At 41.9% G+C, this 17,436-nt stretch overlaps 1 protein-coding gene across 8 annotated transcripts in view; it reads left to right on the top strand.

The window, feature by feature from the left end:
* The window catches only part of NCKAP5 (NCK associated protein 5), a 659,073-nt gene that overhangs the window by 222,329 nt on the left and 419,308 nt on the right, over positions 1-17,436 (top strand). The window lies entirely within an intron of this gene.

Here is a 17,436-nt window from a genome sequence, read left to right as displayed (position 1 = left end):
ATGGCCCTTCTTCATTGTGTAAGCCAGTGATTCCCAAAATTAGGGTTGTGACCCAATACTGGGTTGCAGGATGTGGAGCACTGGGTCGACAAGAGCTTTCTGGCAGCCACATGATAAGCTGGCGGCGAGGGGATTCTAAAAAGAGATAATTATTGGGTCACAGGCATAAATGAATTTTTCCAACTGGGTCACAAGAAAAAAAGTTTGAAAACTACTAGTGCAAGCCATACTACTGTGCATTTTTTTGTATCTCTAAAGTTATTGAAGTGTCATTCATAAAATGGACAGCTTGCGACATGATTAGTTCTGATGTTATATTGCTGTTTCTGAAGTATTGCATTACATAGGTTGTCCCAGGGCTGTCCTTTGTAAGAAATGCTAGAAGACTTTTAAAAGTCCACATGATCTTTTCTGTGATTTTTTTTGTCTAAGCAAGAAATTCACAAATGCTAATTAACTTTAGATGACTTATTCCCTCTATAAGTGGATAACTTATTTTACCAGACTTGTATTAATTTGTGAAACCACATCCATTTTTTTATTTATGTAGTTCTGTAGATTTGTGTTACGGGTGATAACTAACGATCTGTAGTAAAACACTTTGCAGGCTGTGTTTGCTGTATAGTTTTTTGAACATTCATTGTCTCACTTTTTATAGGAGTAGGGGCCAAATTCATATCTGAAATAACTCCACTGTGAAGCCACTGTAATTATACAATGGATGCAGTATTCACCATCCATATATTTTTGTATGCAATAATTGATTATTTTTCTTTCTGCACATAGAAAGTTCATGAATATGAAAAGTCCTCCAAAAAGTTTCAGACAAGTATAATTTAATCTTCTCAAGTACGTTAAGTCAATCCACCTTAGATCTGACAGAGGGGAAGGAATAATTAAGTTCCTATAGTTCTTCAGTTTAAAATCCTGTATACTGTACTCAAAAAAGTTAGGTTTGCGCATTGCTCGATACAGCTCTGATGAATGTTCCTGTCTTCTGCAATATAAAATTGGATTAAAATAACATTTCTGACATGGATTTAGCTTAATTTAAAGATAGTAGACAAAAAATTGTGGACATTCTGTCTCCATTTTCTTTTAAAATTGAATTATTTTATCAGAAGAAGGGTTTTCATGTAAAATTACAGTATTCAATAAACTGCATTTGAATAAGAATGAAGGTTAATGGTAGCATATCTGAATAACAATATGGCAAACCAAAATTGAGCAAATATATAAGGACGTTATTGAATGGTTAACTGAATTCAGCTAGTTCTGCAAACAGAATGTTCTTTGCAGAATTAAACTTAGCACTTTCTCTTTATTATTATTTACAGAGGAACACTGGAATAAAACTTAATGACAATGAATACCATAAAAAGGAGACCAGAAGCAGAAAGGATTTCTGGAAAACTTTATTATAGATTTAAAAGAGAGAAATCTGTGATATGCTCAGAATTATGGGAATAACTCATGCTATACAAGAGTAGTACTAGATTGTCTAGAGTTAGACAGATGTCCTAATAAATCAGCATACACCACTTCTTAGAGTTCATTATGCCCTTGATTTGTGACTGCCACAATTTTAACCTCTTGGGTCATTGGGCATTGAACTGACATTGAACGATAGCCCCCAGTTTACTCTAGGCTAACTAATAAAAAAGACAGATACAAATTCTGAACATTTAGCTCCTTCAACATTACTTATAGCCTGCACTGATTTATAGCAACTAGTTTGAGACAGAAGAGACTAAAACTGATGTCACTGTGCCCATACAGAATGTACAACAGCAAACTAAAAGACACTTAATTAGATGTGGGAACCAACATTTCTTTTTCTTCTCATTTTACAGAGCTTGATATATTTTTTGCTTTTTTCATGTGGCAAAGCCATCTGTTGTGGAACTTAGAAATGTATTGCTATAATCACACTCCCAAGAGGACTGGTTATGATTGAGTCATGTTTCATAGCATTCTACTCAAACAGACCTCCAGATTTTCAGTTTCTAAAGAACTTCACAATCATAAGTAGAGCTACCTCAGCAGTGTATAAAAGTACAGCTGTTTTTGACCATTGCCTTTCTTACACTAACAACCTGAGAAGGCTTGTTGTTGTTGTATGAAGAATTAAGACAGTAATAAAGATATAAATTCATCATCTGAAACAAGGTACATACATATACTAGTAGCTGAAAATGTGCACTGTCACACTGGAGTAATTTGTAAGGTCATGTGTATAAAAGAAAAAGACAAAAATAGAGGAGAAAGTAGAAATTAGATCGTAACAGACCATTGTGATGATTGAACCTAGTGATATTCTAAACAAAAAGGATTCTCAATCATCCTTATAACTGTTTCTAGTGCATCACACTTCAGACATTCTAGGTTTCATTGTGATATTTGGGGTTATTGTGAGTGCTGATGGTGGCATTGTGCTGGGAGAGTTGTGTTAATTTGTCCATGTGCTGAATGAGGGGCACATGCTGTGGAGAGGAGCTATTTATGTATGGGGTTATTGTATGTGCTGCTTGCTGTGGGAGCGTGTAGACTTGGGGCAAGTCAGTGATTGGGGGAGGCGGAACAGAAAAATCCTGGTCCTTTCAGTAATCTACTTGGGCCCTGGGATCAGTGCCAGTTCCGCTGAAGCATGTGAAAGCTAGGCCCTGCATTCAGTACATGGACTGAAAGGGTGGAAACCATGAAGTCCTCTAAAGAGGTTGTCGAGCGTGCTCTAAAAAGTATCTAGAGTGTGTAAATTCAGTCCTATTTGAAACTGGACCACATCGACCGTATAGGTGTAATTCATAAGTCAGAAGGACTAAAAAGTTAAAAATTAAATGGTAACTGATCACAAAACCCAGTGACGATTCAGTCTGGTGGCATGCTGAACATGCTTATAACTCTTCATGGTTTCACACTGATAATACAGAGGTAATTGTCTTCAGAGTGACAACCTTGGAATCTTAATTTTTGAGATGGGTTTTCTTCTCTCTCTCTTTTTTAATAGGTATGACTTTTTTTCTTTGTTTTGTTTTTTCTCTGTCTTATTTGAGAGAAAAAAAAGGGAGTTGATGAAGCTACTGTAGTGGTTACACCACCAATGAATTTGTTTTGGTAGATCAGCAATCAAAGGAACATTTGGGATTATTTTAGGGTTTACCCAACACCTCACTCCATCATGGGCCTATATATAGTATCAAAAGATTTAACAGGAAAAGGTATTTTTTCTCTGCACTAGTATTTTCTTACACAGCCAACCAGTGCTGTTTTATATTAGACTAAATTTTATTAACTATATATAATTTTAAGCGCAGAATTATATGAAGGAAGTTCAGGGTTTGCTCCTGCAGTCTTTGCTCAATAACTCCAGAGGGGAAGCAAAATGCAGGACAATGTAGCACTTTAAAGACTAACAAGATGGTTTATTAGAGATGAGCTTTTGTGGGCCAGACCCACTTCCTCAGATCAAATAGTGGAAGAAAATAGTCACAACCATATATACCAAAGGATACAATTAAAAAAAATGAACAAATATGAAAAGGACGATGTCCATTTTCTTGCACTTGGATAGAAAGATGATGTCTGTCTGTATCTGTGCGAGTTTCTTCGTATGGTTGATGGATTTCCATTCCAAACGGCTAAATGTAGTGCCTTGCATGTAGAATAGTGATATCAGTAACATCAACATAACAATCACAACAGTGGATCTTAATGTTAAATTCTTGTAATTTGGGCTCCTAATTGCAATTCACTTTTTCCTTTAACAGAAAAAAAGAAGTGGTATTGAAGCACACTGTGCTTTTCTAGATTAAAAAAAGGTCTATTCCTGTTCCCATTAACATCCATGAACATTTTATTATTGACTTCAATGGAACCAGGACTGAACCTTGATCCCAAATTTTTGGAAGTGTTGGGATGTTCTTGACTTCACAGACAGTATGATCAGGGAACAAAAGAGAAACCAAACATATATGCTATAGAGATGGAGAGAGACAACACATGGACTCCATGGCATTTTTCAAAGTACAAGCTTTAAAAAAGAGGCTTTCTTAAATAACTTTTCTATACTTTCATCTAAAATATTAGCACATCTCTAGGCTCATGAGTTTAATGGTTGTAAACTAAGGAGGTGCCAAGCATTAAACAGGTTGCTTTTGCTGTAATCATAAACTTCCACTGGGAGATCTTAATTGGTAACAAGTAAAATTGCTTTGCAAGAATTCTTAATGGTGAACAGAGATTAAAATAACAACTGTGATTAGTTTTAAACTGCTTGACTAGAAAAAAAGACTAATCTTTTGGGAATATGATGCATGGCACAGAAATGGAAAACACTGTGTACTGTATGATGTTACGGCAGGGCAGACTTTGACAATAATATCTAGCACTATACCAACACAAAGGAAAACTCTGTACACGTTTATTTTTCTGGGAGGGAGGGCCACCCTGTAGTTTGACTGAACAGAAATGAGGTAAAAGCAGAGAAAATCTTCAGTCTTCATCATTCAGCCCACTTTCTCTTCCTGTAAGATTTCCAAATGATAGGTATATATTTCAGACAGCGATACTGAATGGGATTTCCTTGGGAATCTATCACTGTTGCCCTTTGGTCATCTGGCAGAGATCTTTGCAAAGAAATCATAGAATCATATAATCATAGGACTGGAAGGGACCTCGAGAGGTCATCGAGTCCAGTCCCCCACCCTCAAGGCAGGACCAAGCTCCGTCTACACCATCCCTGACAGATGTCTATCTCACCTGTTCTTAAATATCTCCAGAGAGGGAGATTCCACCACCTCCCTTGGCAATTTATTCCAATATTTGACCACCCTGACAGTTAGGAATTTTTTCCTAATGTCTAATCTAAACCTCCCTTGCTGCACTTTAAGCCCATTACTCCTTGTCCTGTCCTCAGAAACCAAGAGGAACAAATTTTCTCCTTCCTCCTTGTGACACCCTTTTAGATATTTGAAAACCGCTATCATGTCCCCCCTTAATCTTCTTTTTTCCAAACAAAACAAGCCCAGTTCATGAAGCCTGGCTTCATAGGTCATGTTCTCTAGACCTTTAATCATTCTTGTCGCTCTTCTCTGTACCCTTTCCAATTTCTCCACATCTTTCTTGAAATGTGGCGCCCAGAACTGGACACAGTACTCCAGCTGAGGCCTAACTAGTGCAGAGTAGAGCGGCAGAATGACTTCACGAGTTTTGCTTACAACACACCTGTTGATACAACCTAGAATCATATTTGCTTTTTTTGCAGCAGCATCACACTGTTGACTCATATTCAACTTGTGTTCCACTATGACCCCTAGATCCCTTTCCGCCATGCTCCTTCCTAGACAGTCGCTTCCCATCTTGTATGTATGGAACTGATTGTTCCTTCCTAAGTGGAGCACTTTGCATTTCTCTTTATTAAACTTCATCCTGTTTACCTCTGACCATTTCTCTAACTTGCTAAGGTAATTTTGAATTATGTCCCTATCCTCCAAAGAAGTTGCAACCCCACCCAGTTTGGTATCATCTGCAAACTTAATAAGCCTACTCTCTATCCCAATAGCTACATCATTGATGAAGATATTGAACAGTACGGGTCCCAAAACAGACCTTTGCGGAACTCCACTTGTTATCCCTTTCCAGCAGGATTTAGCACCGTTAACAACAATTCTCTGACTACGGTTATCCAGCCAATTATGCACCCACCTTATCGTGGCCCTATCCAAGTTATATTTGCCTAGTTTATCAATAAGAATATCATGCGAGACCGTATCAAATGCCTTACTAAAGTCTAGGTATATGACATCCACCGCTTCTCCCTTATCCACAAGGCTCGTTATCCTACCATTCAAAACCGTGAATGGTGAGGAGAAAGTGAATAAGAGAGTGTTACTTGCTCTGTCACATAACCTGAGAACTAAAGGCCACCCAGTGAAATTAATAAACATTAGGTTTAAAATAGGGATGTTAAATTTCAAGTCATCACTAATCAAGTAGTTGATGGAATTTCCATCAACTACTCGATTAGTCGATAAGGGTGGCACTCGCTATTCCGCTCCGCCTCTCCCTTTGAAATGTATAAGAGCCACCCGTGGCTCCTCTACCCACTCATACCTCCAGCACTTCTCAATGGATAAAAAAGCAGTCTTGCCTCTCCCTTTGAAGTAAATAAGAGCCACCTGCGGCTCCTTGCCCACTTGCTGAAGCAGTCTGTGCTGGAGGAGGTTCCCCTCTGTGCCTCTTCCTTTTAAATGTACAAGAGCCGCAAGCAGCTCTTGTACATTTCAAAGGGAGAAGAACAGCAGTGAGTGACTGTTTCAATCCCCGCTCGTGCTGTTTCCCCGCTGCCCTCTGCCTCCCTTGCTCACTGTGGAGATGGAGCTGGGGGAAATTGGCTTACATACCGGTTCCCCCCAACACCAGCTCCTGCTCCCCCACTTGCTACCTTTCTCTGATAGAGGCAGCAAGGGACGGGGGAAGCAACTAGTTGAGTTCCTACTTGACTAACCAATATGGATTTGCTTATCGGGTAGTCAACTAGTCGCTTACATCCCTAGTTTAAAACAAACGTAAGTACTTCTTCACAAAACAAAGTCAGCCTATGATACTCTTTGCCAGAGTATATAGAGAAGTCCAAAAGTATAACTGGGTTAAAAAAGAATCAGGTACAATCCTGGAAGATAGGTCCATCAATAGCTATTACCAAGATGGTCAAGGACATAACGCCATACTTAGTATGTTCCTAAAAATCCTTCAACTGCCAGAAGCTGAGGTTAGATGAGAGGGGATGGATCACTTGATAAATTGCCCCATGCTGTTCATTCCCTGTGAAGCACCTGGTATTGACCATTGTTGGCAGACAGGATACTGGGCTAGATGGGCTATTGGTCTGACCCATTATGGCTACTCTTGTATACTTATGTTTTTGTTCCTCCTGTGAATCAGTATTCTACCCACTCATACTTCCAACACTTCCTAATGGATAAAGACAGAATAAAAATGCAGTTTTAAGATGCCAGGCACATATATCTATGGTACAAGTTACAGTGTTAAATCTGAGAATGCATTACATTTGTAAATCTGAAGAACATGTCATTCACACACTGACACATTCCATTTTAACAGAATAAATCACAACCTGCATTAAGGTTGTGATAGTGTAACTGTAACAGAGCAGAATTTGGCTCTTTTTGTTCATTTCTTTATCTGGGTAGCTGCCAAGTAAAATAATTGTTTCATTTTTTCTATGTACATTTTGTGTGGTTTCTGTTATTGATTACTTGAAAATTTACCTACTGTTGCTCGGGTCCTTAACTCGAATAAGTTTTGTTATTTTTCTGCTGGCCACATCGGGGAGAGAGGACATTCCCAGCCATCAGTCACTGCAGCAGCTTGGGGCCAGGTGAGAAGTGCCTGTCAATGGTCACTGCAGCTGCAGTGAGCACAGCCAAGAGGGGGGGCAGACAGACAAACAGACAAACTCTCTGAAATATATGGTAGATAGCTGTCTTTTTCTCCACCTCTGTTCCTTGCTGGCCCAGTGGCTTCCCATCTCTAGCCACTTGCTGCCCTCTTTTGGTCATTGTGCACCATAACTGTCCCTCCTACCAGACTCCTCCCTCTCTATGTTATGAGAAACAGTCCCACTCCAGGCACATCCCATTATCCTGGCACAGCCAAACCTTGATTTTAAGTTATGACAAGAAGCTCTTACCGTTTTGAAGGAGTTCCTGAACAAATGGACTCATAGACAGATGGATAGACAGACATTTCTAATATATATAGTAAAATAGTAATGAAGTAATGGAGCTTACATATGTGAAACTTACAGGGCAGATAAGTCTTGCACTATTTTTAACAACAGAGAGCAATGCCTCAGTCCTAAAATACATCATATGATGAATTTACGTGAACTCATTTTTTCTGTGTATGAACCAACATTTGAAATTTGGGCCCAAGAGGGAAAATCTATTAAGAACATGTCTAATATTTGACCAAATATATATTTCTCTAGATCAATGTAAATTTGGATGGTTCATTGAACAGGGAATATGTAGCCACAAAGTCATTAAAAAGCACTACCTGCTTCATTATCTGTGAATTGAACAAGTTTTCTTCCTTTTCAGTCTCTCGTACAATGCCTTGTGTTACACCACAATTTTTAAAAAGGGGCTTTTCCATGATTTTAAGCTGGTTAGGTCAGTATTGTGGATAACTGGCAGATAGAAAAAGAAGGCATTTTATTGTGTTTCTGCACCTTATTGTATGAACTTGGAGATCACAGAATGCAGTGAGATAATCCATTCTGTTACTGAGATACACATTAAAGGGACCATCTCCTTGAAAAGTAAGACACACAACAGGAGACTAAAAATAAATTCAGTGTCTACACTAAATAGGGAATGGGTTAAAGATACAAAGCTCTACACAGATCTTATATAGTACATAAACATGAATTCTTTAAACAACATCAATCTGATGGAGAAGACTAGACTGCTTAGATATTTGCTAAAGAGTATAGGGAAAAACAGCTTCAGTTTTAGTTTAAGATGAATAGTATTTGTCTCAAAGTAAAGTTTAAATCACATTTAAACTAACAACATTATGGTGGGTACCTTGTCAAAAGTTAACACCTATTCAAAATATGTTAGTTCTATCAGTGTTCCTTCTTATAAAGAGAGACAATATTTCTCATGCTGATAATTTCTACTGAATAGCCTTTTTAAATGCAACTACTGTATCAGATTAAGAAATTAATATATCTCTTTAAATCAACAAGAAATTGTCAATTACAGTTGTTTTGATGGAGTGTTTTCTAAATTAATTTGACTTTAACAAAGCACAGCTTTGATATATTTTAGTATATAGAAAATATGAGGCAGTGTGTATGATAAGGACACAATACATGCAAAATGAATATTAATTTCTAAAAGACCATAGATCTTACCTAGTCCTCCTTGTTCAGAGAATGTTGATGGTAATATCAAGTGTAGTGATATTAATCTAAAAATATAGTGCATAATCTAAAAATACTTTAATAAAATTGTGTTTTATTAGGGTTTGAGGAGGAGTTTTCATTTGTTTGTTCACAGATGTATGTCTATCTTAATAAGACTCCCTGAACCATGAATAGGTTCATTTCTCTGAAATTACAAAAAATAGAGTTCTTGAGCAAAATATATTCCTTAGCTTTATTTGGTGGAATAAAGATCACAAATGTCCCCTACTAAGTTGAAAGAAGCAAACTCCAGCAGGGAAGGTCTACTTGACATATGGGTGTTTGTTAAATGTAAAATATATGAACAACCCAGAGGGAAGGTTCCCCATTTATATGTCGAGAAAAGAAATGTATAATCTTAGAAAGGTTCACTATTTGTTTCATGTTTTTATAAAAATGAACTTCTTTCTTTCGTTGGTAGTTAGGGTTAGAAGAATTTGGGATTCATTTTACCTTATCCCATCTGTGTAAGGCAGATGGTTATTGTCTGGGTCTCCTGAACTATGCACTGTGGTTCAGTTAGAGGGCACTAGGCACAGCATGTGTATATATATACAACTGTATCACTGCATGGATGAAATGTAGGTCTACAAAGAGCAATGTCCCCCTTGGAAAAATATTGGCACACATGCTAATGTGAAAATCTGTCTCGGCTTTGGGTTCTAATACTGAATCTTGTCATTAATGACAATTTACAACACTTGAACATGCAAATATATGTAGATGCTGCATGACATGTTGAGCTTGCAAAGCTTCTGTTAGGTTAGCAAGTCATTTAAAAAAAAAGCTGAAACTTATTTGAAGTCAAGAAAAAAAGTAAATAAAAAATAGTACTGAGAAATTTTTATATCTCCATTCTCACTAATAGTTATATTTTGCTATACTTTTAAAAATACTAAATTGTACTTTATTCCTCAAATAATCCCATTGGTCAAGGAATAGGGAACAGCGAGTGACAGGACCTAACCTTAGAGCTTAAATACTTCTGTAGACTCAGCCTCAAATAAAACAAGTTTATCTTTAAACCCACACCCTAAACCCACACCCCCTCTATTACATATAAAGCCCATGGAATGGATTCTGGCCTCAGGTATGCTAGAGTAAATCTGAATAATTTCATTAAAGCCAGTGGAATTACCTTAGATTTATAAGTGTCAACAAATCAGAATCTGGACCTATATCAATAGCCTATTGAAGTATATTATGGAAATATGTGTGGTAAGTAGACGAAGTCTGTGGAAATTTCAATGACAGGTTTCTCTTGTGTTTTTTTTTTAATTTTCTTCTTGGGTACAGAGAGAATACAAAAAAATGAGAATAGGGTGGCAGAAAAGCTTGTCTACCATGAACTTAAACACGTTGTTTACTTTGTGATTCTTTAAGGAAATACGCTAAATGAGTCATTTTACTCACAAAACTTATGAAATAAGTTGGAGAACCCAGTGTAGCCCAATTTTCCCTCTGCAAGATATAGGTCCTTAACACTAATTCAATAGGCTCTACAAGGCCACCTTTCTGGGCACTATTAAATTTGGCACCCTCTCATGGCACCCTTTTTCACAGTTTCAGAAGGCCAATAACTTAATGACCATGGAGACTGAATTCTTTTCCCATCTCTTGGAGGAGTAGGAGGCAGAAAGCCCTTCCAAACCTATATTGAATAGCACTCTCTGTGCTATGGGGGACATCTAGCACTGTTGTTGCCTGGCTGTAAATAGGACTTTTACCTACCCATCTTTCCACAAAAACTTTTTGCACAAGAGAGCATCCACACTGCGAAAGTGCATCGAAAAAGCGATGCCCTTTTGCGCAAGAGAATGTCAAGCCTGCATGGACGCTCTCTCGAAAAGAGCACTAATAGCTATTCACAAAATGGGTCATTAGGGCACCCGTACTTTTTTCGATAGGGATTTTTTGCACAAAAAGAGGCAGTTCCCCATCCACACACACCTTTTTGCACAGAGCTCTTGTGCAAAAAGGAGTTTATTCTTCATAGAAAGAGGAATAACTCTTGTGCAAAAACCCCTCCTTTCTGTCGATTTTCTTGCGCAAAACATGCTTGAGGTGTGGATGCTCCGTGAGTTTTTGCGCAAAAACTCTGCAGTCTAGACATAGCCTTAGACTCAAGGTATATTTTCTATAAATTGTGTGTGGTATGAGACCTTTTTATGTTAAGGAATGATATTGTTATCATGGGAAGTGCCGGACCTTGCTGGCCCCTGGGCAATGTGTGTGTGGGGAGCTCAGCTGCGGGTCTCCCTAGAAGGAGAGGGGCCTCAGGTAGAAGGGGGGGGATTAGGGGCAGCTAGCCCTCAGTGCCACCTGGACCACACAGCACTCTGGTGGCAATTTAAAGGACCCAGATATCCAGACTCCTTTAAGTTCCTGGTCTACTGGGCTACTGCTCCCTTTGCCATACCCTTCCCCCCCCCCCCAATTCCACCCCTGTTTGTCATGTCTGGGTTTAATATTCAGATGGTGTTTCCTGCATGTGGTAACCCATATTATCAGGGTATATGGGCCATTTGCTAGACAAGTGTTTAAAAGCAGGAATAAATTCCAACAGATTCTACTGCAGGGAGGGAAGGATCATGCATTTATAATGCAAACCTGTGTAAACATTCTAGAAATTGATCCCAGTATGGGAGAAGTTTCAGTTATAAAGCAGTATTCATTAGGGTGCTAATAACAGGAGCATTTTTTTTCTATTTGATTCAGGTTGGTACTGAATTGCAAACCTTTGCTTGTGTGAACAAAGATGCTGGGTCAGTTTTTAGAGTGTGGGTGCTGAAGGCCATTGAACCATTGAAAGGTCCAGAAAAGGGCAACAAAAATAATTAGGAGTTTGGAATGGGTCCCATATGAAGAGAGATTAAAAATACTTGGACTTTTCTGCTTAGAAAAAAGGAGACTAAGGGGGCATATGATAGAGGTCTATAAAATCATGACTAGTATGGAGAAAGTGAATAAGGAAAAGTTATTTACTTATTCCCACAATAAAATAACTAGGGATCACCAAATGAAATTAATAGGCAGCAGGTTTAAAACAAACAAAAGGAAGTTTTTCTTTACTCAGCACGCAGTCAACCTGTGGAACTCCTTGCCAGAGGATGCGGTAAAGGCTAGAACTTTAACAGGGTTCAAAAAAGAGCTAGATAGATTCATGGAGGTTAGGTCCATCAATGGCTATTAGCCAGGATGGGTAGGAAAGGTGTCCCTAACCTCTGTTTGTCTGGAAATGGATGATGAGAGGGATCATGTGAGGATTACCTGTTGTGATCCCTCCCTCTGGGGCATCTGGAATAGGCCATTGTCTGCAGACAGGATACTGGTCTAGATGGACCTTTGATCTGACCGAATATGGCCATTCTTATGTTATCAAACCTGGTACATAATGAAACAACAGACTCTTGCTAGCTCAGCTCCAGCTAGCTTGCTAATGCTAACAGTAGCAGTGTGGACACTGCAACCCTGGAGTCCATGGCCACTCTGCCACTTGGATCCAAGGTCAGGTGGCTAGCCTGAACTTCTGCCAGTGTCATAAATTTCATATTATACATTGTTCACATTTTTAGCATGTTAGCTCAAGCTGAACTAGCACAAGTTTATCTGCCAAACCTGGGAATGACTCCTCCCAGCTGCAGTGTAGACATATCCAATGTCCCTACACATGCAATGCAAGATTATTCTAAATGTTCCTAAGGTAAATGAAATCTAGGTGACTAAAGAGGGGAGAGTGCATGCAAAAATGGTGCGGGTCTTTCAGCATAGGCCCACTGAGACTATCTACACTGCAAATGGATCTGACATTTGCACCTGGTATAGATATATCCACCATGCCAGCTCATTCAAAAGAGCACTGAGGATGTGGAGGTATGCACCACAGCCTAGCAATGCAAATACATACCCAGGGGATGAGTCATGCTTGCAAAGTTTGTGCTGAAGCCAGTGTTGTTGGGTCCTTACTGCTATTTTAGCAAACTAACTCGATTAAAGCTAGCATGGGTATGGCTACATGAACAGCAAATTGCTCCCCAAGTTGCAGAGCGGATGTAATCAGAGAACCAGATCTATTAACAAAGTTTCCAGCACTTTAAAAGCATCTCCCTTTTGCCCAAAGAATACTTTGTTAAAATGCCACAGCTCTCAGCCAAATGTTTCTACTCTGTTAGACACAGACATGCAAAATTTACCTGCACTTTTGTTCTCCCTGAGCGGATCTTGGCAGGATGTGGGTCAATGTTGCGATATTTTTTGAAAATACAAATGGAACCCTCTTGTACGGTTGGCACTGATTCCCAATAAAATCAATAGCAAAACTTCCATTGAGGGAGCAAGATTGTGCCTATTGGCTTGAAATTAGTAGGAAGATTTCAAATAATTAAAATTCTAGGAGTGAGTTAAATTTAATAACTTTGGGTATGTCTACACTACAAAGTTAGTTCGAACTAACGTCTGTTAGTTCGAACTAACTTTGTAGTGTAGACATACCCAAAGTTATTAAATTTAACTCACTCCTAGAATTTTAATTATTTCATAGGCGCTACACTAGCGCTCCGTTAGTTCGAATTTAATTCGAACTAATGGAGCGCTTAGTTCAAACTAGGAAAACCTCATTTTACAAGGATTAAGCCTAGTTCGAACTAGCTAGTTCGAATTAAGGAGTGTGTAGCCCCTTAATTCGAACTAGTGGGAGGCTAGCCCTCCCCAGCTTTCCCTGGTGGCCACTCTGGCCAACACCAGGGAAACTCATCTGCCCCCCTCCCGGCCCCGGAGCCCTTAAAGGGGAACGGGCTGGCTACGGTGCCCGTGCCAGGTGCAAGCCTGCCAGCACCCAGCCAGCAGACCCTGCACCTGGCACGGCTCAGCCACCCACCCGATGCCCCCCAGCCCTCCCCCTCTTCCTGGGACCAGGCTGGCGGCTCCCGGGAGCTTGCCCGGGACCGCAAGAGGCGGGCACCCGCCTGGGCTAGTGCAGACATCGTGGACTTTGTCCACGATCTCCGCACTAGGCACAGGAAAGTGGCCATCTAGGGCAGGAGAGCTGCCAGCCTGGCCACCCAGGAGCAGGTGTGCAAGAGAATCAAGGGGGTCCACTGAGACCCCCGACCCTGAGCCCTGAGCTTACAATGGCCGTCCTGGGTCAGACCAAAGGTCCATGTAGCCCAGTAGCCTGTCTGCCGACAGCGGCCAACCCTAGGGACCCTGGAGGGGATGGACCGAAGACAGTGACCAAGCCATTTGTCTCGTGCCATCCCTCTCCAGCCTTCCACAAACCATGGACAGGGACACCACTCCTACCCCCTGGCTAATACCACTCCATGGACCCAGCCTCCATGAATTTATCTAAATTCTCTTTAAACTCTGTTATAGTTCTAGCCTTCACAGACTCCTGCAGCAAGGAGTTCCACAGGTTGACTCTTTGCTTTGTGAAGAACAACTTTCTGTTACTAGTTTGAAGCCTGCTACCCATTCCTTTCCTTTGGTGTCCTCTAGTCCTTCTTTATGGGAACTAATGAAGAACATTTCTGTATGCACCCTCTCCACCCCACTCATGCTTTTAGAGACCTCTATCCTGTCCCCCCTCCGTCTCCTCTTTTCTAAGCTGAAAAGTCCCAGGGTATGTCTACACTACAAAGTTAGTTCGAACTAACGGACGTTAGTTCGAACTAACTTTAATAGGTGCTACACTAGCGCTCTGCTAGTTCGAATTTGAATCGAACTAGCGGAGCGCTTAGTTCGAACTAGGTAAACCTCATTTTACGAGGACTAACGCCTAGTTCGAACTAGCTAGTTCGAACTAAGGGCTGTGTAGCCCTTTAGTTCGAACTAGTGGGAGGCTAGCCCTCCCCAGGTTTCCCTGGTGGCCACTCTGGCCAACACCAGGGAAACTCTATGCCCCCCTCCCGGCCCCGGACCCCTTAAAGGGGCACAGGCTGGCTACGGTGCCCATGCCAGGTGCAAGCCTGCCAGCACCCAGCTAGCAGACCCTGCACCTGGCACGGCACAGAGCCACCCACCCGATGCCCCCCAGCCCACCCCCTCTTGCCGGGACCAGGCTGGCGGCTCCCGGGAGCTTGCCCTGGACCGCAAGAGGCGGGCACCTTCCTGGGCTAGTGCGGACATCGTGGACCTCGTCCACGATCTCCGCACTAGGCACAGGAAAGTGGCCGTCTAGGGCAGGAGAGCTGCCAGCCTGGCCACCCAGGACCAGGTGTGCATGAAAATCAAGGGGGGTCCACTGAGACCACCGACACTGAGCCCTGAGCTTACAATGGCCGTCCTGGGTCAGACCAAAGGTCCATCTAGCCCAGTAGCCTGTCTGCCAACAGCGGCCAACCCTAGGGACCCTGGAGGGGATGGACCGAAGACAATGACCAAGCCATTTGTCTCGTGCCATCCCTCTCCAGCCTTCCACAAACTTTGGGCAGGGACACCACTCCTACCCTCTGGCTAATAGGACTCCATGGACCCAACCTCCATCACTTTATCTCACTTCCCTTTAAACTCTGTTCTAGTTCTAGCCTTCACAGCCTCCTGCAGCAAGGAGTTCCACAGGTTAACTATTTGCTTTGTCAAGAACAACAACTTTCTCTTACTAGTTTCAAGCCTGCTACCCATTCCTTTCCTTTGGTGTCCTCTAGTCCTTCTTGATGGGAACTCAGGAAGAACTTTTCTGAATGCACCCTCTCCACCCAACCCCTGCTTTTAGAGACCTCTATCCTGTCCCCCCTCCGTCTCCTCTTTTCTAAGCTGAACAGTCCCAGTCTCTGTAGCCTTTCTTCACCTGGGACCTGTTCCCAACCCCTGATCATGTTAGTTGCCCTCCCCTCTCCCAGCCTTTCTCTTCCCCTCTCCCACCTCCTTTTCCCAGTCTCCCCCAGTTTTTTTCAATAAAGACAGAGTCAATGTTGGAAGAAACGTTATCTTTATTTTGTACATCAATAAGAAGGGGGGCTAGGGAAGGGTAAGTGGAAGGAGGTGAGGGAGGAATGGGGTACGAGCCCCCGATGGGGAGGACTGGGCTGGCTCTGCGGGCTTCTGGGGGTGGAAGCTCTCCTGCAGCCCCCCAATTACTCCCTCTCCCCAGATGGCAGCCTGCGGCAAGTGCAGCCGGGCTGATGGCCGAGTGGTGTGATGTGCCCAGTGTGGGCACTCAGGGCACTCCAAGCCAGAACTTCTTTGCAAGCGGGGCACCCCTTAGAACTGTGTGTCCGGGGTGGGGGTCGGGACCCTTTAAGCGCAGCCCTCGGCTAGCCTGAGACAGCATCTCCATGCTCTAAGTCCTCCTTTTATGCCCTGCCAGCACTGCTTCCGGCCATCCTTAAGCCCTGTTCAGAGTCCACTCAATGTGGACTTACTAGTTCGAACTAGCAAAACGCTAGTTCGAACTAGTTTTTAGTTCTAGATGCGTTAGTTCGAACTAGCTTAGTTCGAATTAACTAATTCGAACTAAGTTAGTTCGAACTAGCGCTGTAGTGTAGACGTACCCCCAGTCTCTTTAGCCTCTCTTCATATGGGACCTGTTCCCAACCCCTGATCATTTTAGTTGCCCTCCCCTCTCCCAGCCTCTCTCTTCCCCTCTCCCACCTCCTTTTCCCAGTCTCCCCCAGTTTTGTTCAATAAAGACAGATTCCATTTTGGAAGACACGTTATCTTTATTTTGTACATCAAGAAGAGGGGCTAAGGAAGGGTAAGTGGAAGGAGGTGAGGGAGGAATGGGGCACGAGCCCCTGATGGGGAGGACTGGGCTGGCTCTGCGGGCTTCTGGGGGTGGAAGCTCTCCTGCAGCCCCCCAATTGCCCCCTCTCTCCAGATGGCAGCCTGCGGCAAGTGCAGCTGGGCTGATGGCCGAGTGGTGTGATGTGCCCAGTGTGGGTAGTCTGGGCAATCCAAGCCAGGACTGCTTTGCAAGCGGGGCACCCCTGAGAACTGTCTGTCCGGGGTGGAGGTCGGGTCCCTTTAAGCACAGCCCTCGGCTAGCCTGAGAAAGCATCTCCACGCTCTAAGTTCTCCTCTGATGCCCTGCCGGCACTGCTTCCGGCCATCCTCAAGCCCGGTTCAGGGTCCACTTAATGTGGACATGCTAGTTCGAATTAGCAAAATGCCAGTTTGAACTAGTTTTTTAGTCTGGATCCGTTAGTTCGAATTAGCTTAGTTCGAATTAACTAATTCGAACTAAGTTAGTTAGAATTAACGTTGTAGTATAGACATACCCTTTGTTAGTTTTAAAGATTTTTACAAAAATATTTTAAATTTGGTCACCTCTTCCCCATGCAGATTTTCGCTATGATTAAATAGTCATAGTGATATTATCAACTACAACTGAACTAGACCATTCATGATCTTGCTGCCTATCATATTTATTTTTAGTTTATTTCTACTTTGAAAGAGGTATGGAATGAACCAAACCATTTTAAAATAACAGACCTGATTCCAGT

The sequence above is a fragment of the Pelodiscus sinensis genome, chromosome 7 (genome assembly GCF_052426305.1).
Source record: "Pelodiscus sinensis isolate ZL-2025 chromosome 7, ASM5242630v1, whole genome shotgun sequence".
In the NCBI taxonomy this organism is placed as follows: domain Eukaryota; kingdom Metazoa; phylum Chordata; order Testudines; family Trionychidae; genus Pelodiscus; species Pelodiscus sinensis.
Note: the sequence above shows the minus strand (reverse complement) of the source record. Positions and strands in the feature narration are given on the sequence as shown.